The sequence below is a fragment of the Sphaerodactylus townsendi genome, linkage group LG04 (genome assembly GCF_021028975.2).
Source record: "Sphaerodactylus townsendi isolate TG3544 linkage group LG04, MPM_Stown_v2.3, whole genome shotgun sequence".
In the NCBI taxonomy this organism is placed as follows: Eukaryota; Metazoa; Chordata; class Lepidosauria; order Squamata; family Sphaerodactylidae; genus Sphaerodactylus; species Sphaerodactylus townsendi.
In genome coordinates, this window is record NC_059428.1 from 84,977,423 (window position 1) to 84,983,875 (window position 6,453).

Here is a 6,453-nt window from a genome sequence, read left to right on the forward strand (position 1 = left end):
TTGATGGGCCCATTTCAAAGCTATTTTGGACTTAGTGTTTATAGAGAGGGCAAGGATCTTCAATCTAGAATGGAGTTTTCATTAGTCAATATGGCTATTAATCAGTACGTCAGGTAAAGTCTTGCCTAATGCTTTTTAAAGCACCCTAAATAAATGTATTGCTGCCTTGACCTGGATGGCTCTGGCTCACTTGATTTTGTCTGATCTCAAAAGCTAAGCAGGGTTGGCCTTGGCCAGTATTTAGATGGGAGACAATCAAGAAATACCAGGGTTGCTATGCAGAGGAAGTCAATTGCAAGCCACCTTTGTTAATCTTGTGCCTTGAAAACCCTAGTGGGTTGTCATAAGTCAGCTGTAAGGTGATGGTACTTTTGCACACACACCCCCACACAAGTAAATAGCCATAGTTTCTTTGCACATTTGAAGCTGGCTGGAAATTTCTTTTCACTTGTTCAAGCATGTAAAGTGCCATGAAGAATGAGGCACATCAATACGCAAGACTTGGGGGAAAATAATTTTCTTTCCATGAGTTATTAAAAAGTGACAGTAATCCATTTACACTTCTTTGGCCAAGGAAAGTTAATTTTTAGAGTAAAGCAGTAGCGATTAACTCCCCCAGAATTTCTCAGTTAATTTCTCGAAACAACAGCTAAGCTTCTCTAAATGTAGCTGTTTATTAACCTATAAACCAGTAAATATATTACTGTCCTGGGACATTCTACTTTCAAAAGCATTTAAAGGAGCAAGGGAAGCTTTTGCTAAATTGTCCTTATTTGTCCCAAGACAGCAGCTGATCTGTACAAAAAGTACTTATGATCCTTGCCTGAGCAGAAATCTCAGTAGAGTTAGATTTAAGCATAGCCCACCAGAATACTATCTCAGTTGCATTGGATTGGCATCTTCTGATGAGTCAAAGTTTTCAGTCTGACAGTTTTTCATAAAATTTACTTTCATAATGGTCAGAAGGGGATTCCAAACATTTGGCTAATCAGAACTTTGCACAAATGGGTGTGATCTGTACAAAAAAATACCTTGAGCATATGCATACTCAGTGTTTATGAGTCTAGAATGTGCTCATTGAGTACTCAGATTTTGGCCCGAATTTGCACTTCATTATGGAATAAGAACATTTAGGGGAAACTGCCATGAACATTCTCTGTGATGGACTATCTGAAAAGAAAGTGTGATTTAAGAGATTTGAATGACTGGAGCCAGGCTAACACTATGCTTTTCAATCCATCCATCCTGTATTGTACAATACAATTGAGTGACGATGAACTTGAAAAAATGAAGGGTGCCATTTCTTATGTACAGAAGGGCTCACAGGACTACAACTTCCAAACTCCTCACTCAGCCCGTAACACTTCTTAAAGCTCTATGGGGCCTTGCATGGTCGTCCCATTCCTTGCCTTAGCCAACTCTCGAGTAAGCAGTAGGCCCAGTGGTTAGGACTGAACAGGCCACCCCCCTTCCCCAAGCTATTTGCAGGAGAGGGGGAGGAGGCCTTTCCACACCTGGAACAGCTCCAACTGAGGCAGTAAGAGCCAGACTGTGGAGGAGACGAAAAGAGTTTGGATTTATATCCCTCTTTCTCTCCTGTAAGAAGACTCAGAGGCTTACAAATTCTCACCTCTTCCCACAACAGACAGGTAGGTGAGACTGAGAGAGTTCCAAAAAAACTGTGACTAGCCCAAGATCACCCAGCAGGGATGTAGGAGTGAGGAAACCAATCTGGTTCACCAGATATGATTCCACCACTCACGTGGAAGAGTGGAGAATCAAACCTGGCTCTCCAGATTAGAATCCACCTGCTCATTACTACACCACGCTGGCTGTCACCACGCTCACCCTGAGCACTCCAGGTAAGCTAGCAAGAATTGGGCAGGTGGGTGGCGGGGAAAGAGAGAGAGAGAGTTGGAGAAAAAGAATGAGTGCTGGAGAGAGGCAGAAGGAAAAAGAGAGCTAGGGTAGGTGGCCAGAAAGGGAACGAAAGCTGGGGTAGGATGGCTGAAAGAGTGTTGGATTCATGGAGCAAAAAGACAGAGAAACAGAGAGCTGGGGTAGGAGGGCATAAAGTTAAAAGCTGGATTAGTGGGGCAGAAAGAAAGAAGATTAAAAGGAGTGGTGGCAGGATGGAGAATGAGAAGCAGAAAAAAAGGGAGAACAGAAAAAAGGTGGGGGTAATGTCCGCTTGAGCTCCCACTTGCCATAGCCTATTATATTTTTTCACACAATGGGCTCCCCATGTTCACAGGCACCCTGTTGGTTTCCCCGCCTTTGCAAAACCAGGATACAGCTTTGCAAAGAGTGTGTGGGGGGGTGCCTATGGAGATCCATCTTCACAGTCACACTTCTGGCTCCTCCCCCCTTTGCAAATCTAGAATCCAGCTTTGCAAACAGGACGTGAATGTGCCTATGGAGATAGGGATAACTGTCCCTAACTTCATAGGCATCCCTCTGGCTCCCTCCCTCTCGCCCACCTGCCATAAAGCCAGGATCCAGCTTTGCAAGCAAGGGGGGTTGCCTAGGGAGATGGGGAAAGCTTTCCCCATTTTCATAGGCCCCTTGCTGCCCCTCTTTGACAGAGCTTTAGGAGGGAGATGAAATTTCAATGTGTGCACCAGACACCATTTCCTGTAGATATGCCCCATCCATGTCTCTTGCCCTGAGAGGATTAGTTTTATAGAGCTCACTGTATTTTTTCACACAACAGGCTTTATTTCTAGTTGTGTGTATGCCCAAAATTCCGGAATAAAGCTTCATTTAGTAACAAAGCCCGGAAATACCAAGTTCAGCTAATCCTGATTATTAGCTAGCCATAACATGTTTACTCTGCATGGTAATAGGAGATGTGAGAAAAGTCAGCTAGTATCACTGTATCAAAACAATTAACAATGTATGGTTCCCATGGTTATTAGGTCAGTGTGGAGCTGGTCAAGTTGTTTGTATGTGTGTTTTGTTATTTGTTACCACCAAAGATTGTTAAACCAGTAGAGTGTGCTGCTAATTTTATCCAACCTCTCCTCTTTTCTGTGATTTTACCAGATTCTAAATGCATAACAGAATGGTCTTGTTACACATTTTTTTACTTCAGATGGTTCCAAGTTCAGTCCTCAGACATTTCAGTTAAAAGGATAGTAAGAATTGTGAAGAGCCCCTAGAGGATGGGGCGGTATAAAAGTTTAATAAATAAATAAAATAAAATAAATAAAGTTCTCAGCCTGAGACCCTGGAGAGCCATGGCCAGTCAGAGTAAACAGTACTGATGTTGATAGATCAGTGGTCTGACTCAGTGTGTGCTCAGAGTGCTACAACAGCTTCATGTGTTCAAACCTTGCTCTTCACCATTTTCCTGACCACAGACAGCTGCAGGAGGAAGTGCTATTTACCTCACTGGGAAAACAGGCTCATGGGTGGCCCCACTCAGAATCATTTCACTTCAGGAAACAGCAGGATGAGAAGGGCTAAAGAACACATTGTAATCCCATTCCTAATATGGCACTGTCATGACTTGTCCCCACCGTGGTGGAGCACTACAACCAGGCTCACCTGGGTTTGGTATCAGTAACTCCTTGAATAACACCCATCATAAGGCTAAATATGGCTTTATTGAAGAAAGTTTGCAAATATATTAAAAAGAAGGCATACAGTTGAATGGCAGTCAAATGCACAAAAATAATAACACTGATTATCTTACTGGAGTTCTAACAGCACAATTGGTTCTAAGGCAAATAGTTTCTAGAACATAATACTGATGTCTTCCTGGCAGCAAGGACAGGGGGAAATAAAGGGGAAATGTTCTTCTCACTACCTATATTCATGGAGAAAGCTGGCCCTGATCTCTACACCTAACATTTAGCTACATCCATGTTACTTTCCAGGGTGTAAGCCCCGCCCCACCCCAGATTCCCTGCTGAATCAAATTCAGCAGCGCCTCAGAACCTGTCCTTGGAAAGAGGCCTGTTTGGGAGAGGGCACTCTGCACCTGCAAAAAGTCAGAATAAAAGACTGCAGGCTGGAACATTCCTCCAATATGGATCCTCTTTCAACAGCCATACACACCTTGGAATTGAGTCATAAACACTGAACTTCCAGTATATGGTTAATCACCAGGAGCCAGGGAAATGTAGCTCCAGAACTTGAGATGTAGTTAGATCCTCAGTGTGTGGTATGACAAAATAGTTGTATAAGGAAATAATAATTTGGCTGCTCTTTCACAAAGGTAAATAAATCTATTCACCTCATGTACTAAATTGGGATCTGGGATTTCTTTTCTTTTTTTGGAATGGTTGTCTCAGAGTAATACTTGTCAAAAATACATACAGTAATAATAAATTAGTGAGAAATGGCAAACCATTTCTGAATGTTCCTTGCCTTGAAAACCCTACAGGGTCGCCATAAGTCAGCTGTGGCTTGATGGCAAAAGAAAAAAGGAAAGAAATGTCTCAATCTATGTATTGTGTACTCTGAAATAATTTCATTTTAAAACATTTTAGTCCCTTTTATTATGGATATATGTTTTCCATTTATATATCTGCAATGAAAGGGGCTAGCAACTTTTTTTGTGGTGCAGTGGTTAGAGTGTCAGACTAGGATGTGGGAAAGCCAGGTTCAAATCCCCACTTGTGTCTTGTCCGTTTGCTGGGTCACTGTGGGCCAGCCACACACTCTTAGCCTAATCTACTTTACAGGATTGCTGGGAGGATAAATGGAGGAGAGGATAATGATGTAATTTTCTTTGGGTCCCCATTGGAGAAAAGAGTGGATACTGAAAAAGCAAGTAAATAAGTGAAAGCTGCAGATTCACATATTGTTGTTTTGTTATAATGGTGTTCTATTGCCTCTAAAAGCCAAAGGAAAAAAAAGCATACACAAACCCCCACAGGGAGGAAATGATTACCACAGGCACAGAGGCAAGGAAGTTGGTTGCTGTGTGGGCAGGGCTGGAGAAATCTGCCTACTGCCTACTTGGCAGTCACTGAAGCTTTCCTGCAATCTTTCCAAAAACCTGAGAAACCCTGGAAAGTGCCTCAATGCACCATGATACTGTGGGGAAACAGGAAAAATCCTCCTTTCCCAAAAACATTGAGGTCCGAGCAAATACCCATGTGGAAATGATTGCAGCTATGAAGTCTGTAACATATACACTATATTATATTTAAAACCCCTTTGCTCTGTTCGGCTCCTTTCTGTGAACTGTTGAGTTAGCCAGTTTTGTGATGCAAATGATATAAAATCTGCTTTCTCGTCTCCTAGGGCGTTTTCGCACACACTGTTTGTTGCAGATCTGGCATGTGAGGTCGTCGCAGTATCACACATCTGTTCGCACACACTTAAGCCGAAATGTGTGCCGACCCCCTTTTTGTGCCACATTCCAGCCGTTGTTCCACATTTTTCCTGTCGCTCGATACTTGTGCAACTTTTTGGGAAAACGCAGTTTCCCCCCAGAATTTGGTGCCTAGTTGCGAAACAAATGTGGAGCGAAAGTGGATCAGGCGGCAGCGAGGGTTTACGCCCAGCGTGTGACGAGATTTGATCCATCCAATGGGAGTGCGACGGGGCGTTCTGGCTGCGCGCGCACATTCCTTTGTTCCTTTTGCATCTCACTCGCCTCCCCCCCTCATACCGTTCGGTCGTGTGCGCCTTGCCGCTCGACCCACCGAGGCCTCGTGGCCCCGTTGCACGGTGATATTTGCCCAGCACGGTGACTCGTCAGCTCGTTTCCTGCCCCGTTACCGCGGCGCAACGTTTCGAAGAGTCTCGTTAACGGGATGGGAGGAAACTTCGAAGCGCACAAACAATCGGCCGCCATTTCGGGTAAGGGTCCGGGTAGGGGCGTATCATGGCGGCCGGAGGAGACGAAGGACCTCATTGCCGTGTGGGGGGAAGAGGAAGTTCAGCGCTCGCTGAAGTCCTCGTACCGCAACTTGGACGTGTTTGAGAGGGTGGCAGATCAAATGCGCGAAAGGGGGCACAACAGGACGTCCGTTGAGTGCAGGACGAAGGCAAAGACTTTGAAAAGGGACTTTAAGCGGATACACCAGCACAACAACACTTCAGGGAATGGGCCTCGGACGATGCCCTTCTATGAGGAGCTCGAGCAGATGTTGGGGGGGGACAGGACGATCAACCCCCCGCATCAGCTCCGGGCGACAGAGTGCGTCGTGACCGCTTCTCCAGACGCGGCCGCGAGGGATTCCACCAGCGTTGGGAGCAGAGACTTGGAGACCATAGACGCGAGACCCCTGCAGGTTTCCACCCCATCCCCTACATCCCGGGGTGAGTTTTCCTATACTTCTGCCTGATACCCCCGGATGCAGCGCTTGCTCTGTTGTGCCTCTCTTGTGATGGGGCACTCCAGACTCTGCACGCTTCACTTCTGGGTTGGTTTAACTGTGGTCCCCGCTCATGTCCTATTTCTCTGTAAGGTGCGGATGTGCAGGGGGGGGGGGG

General features: G+C 45.3%; 1 protein-coding gene across 3 annotated transcripts in view; it reads left to right on the forward strand.

Moving 5' to 3' along the window:
- CLTRN (collectrin, amino acid transport regulator) overlaps positions 1–6,453 on the forward strand; it is a 31,353-nt gene that overhangs the window by 1,042 nt on the left and 23,858 nt on the right. The gene's annotated exons all lie outside the window — the stretch shown is intronic.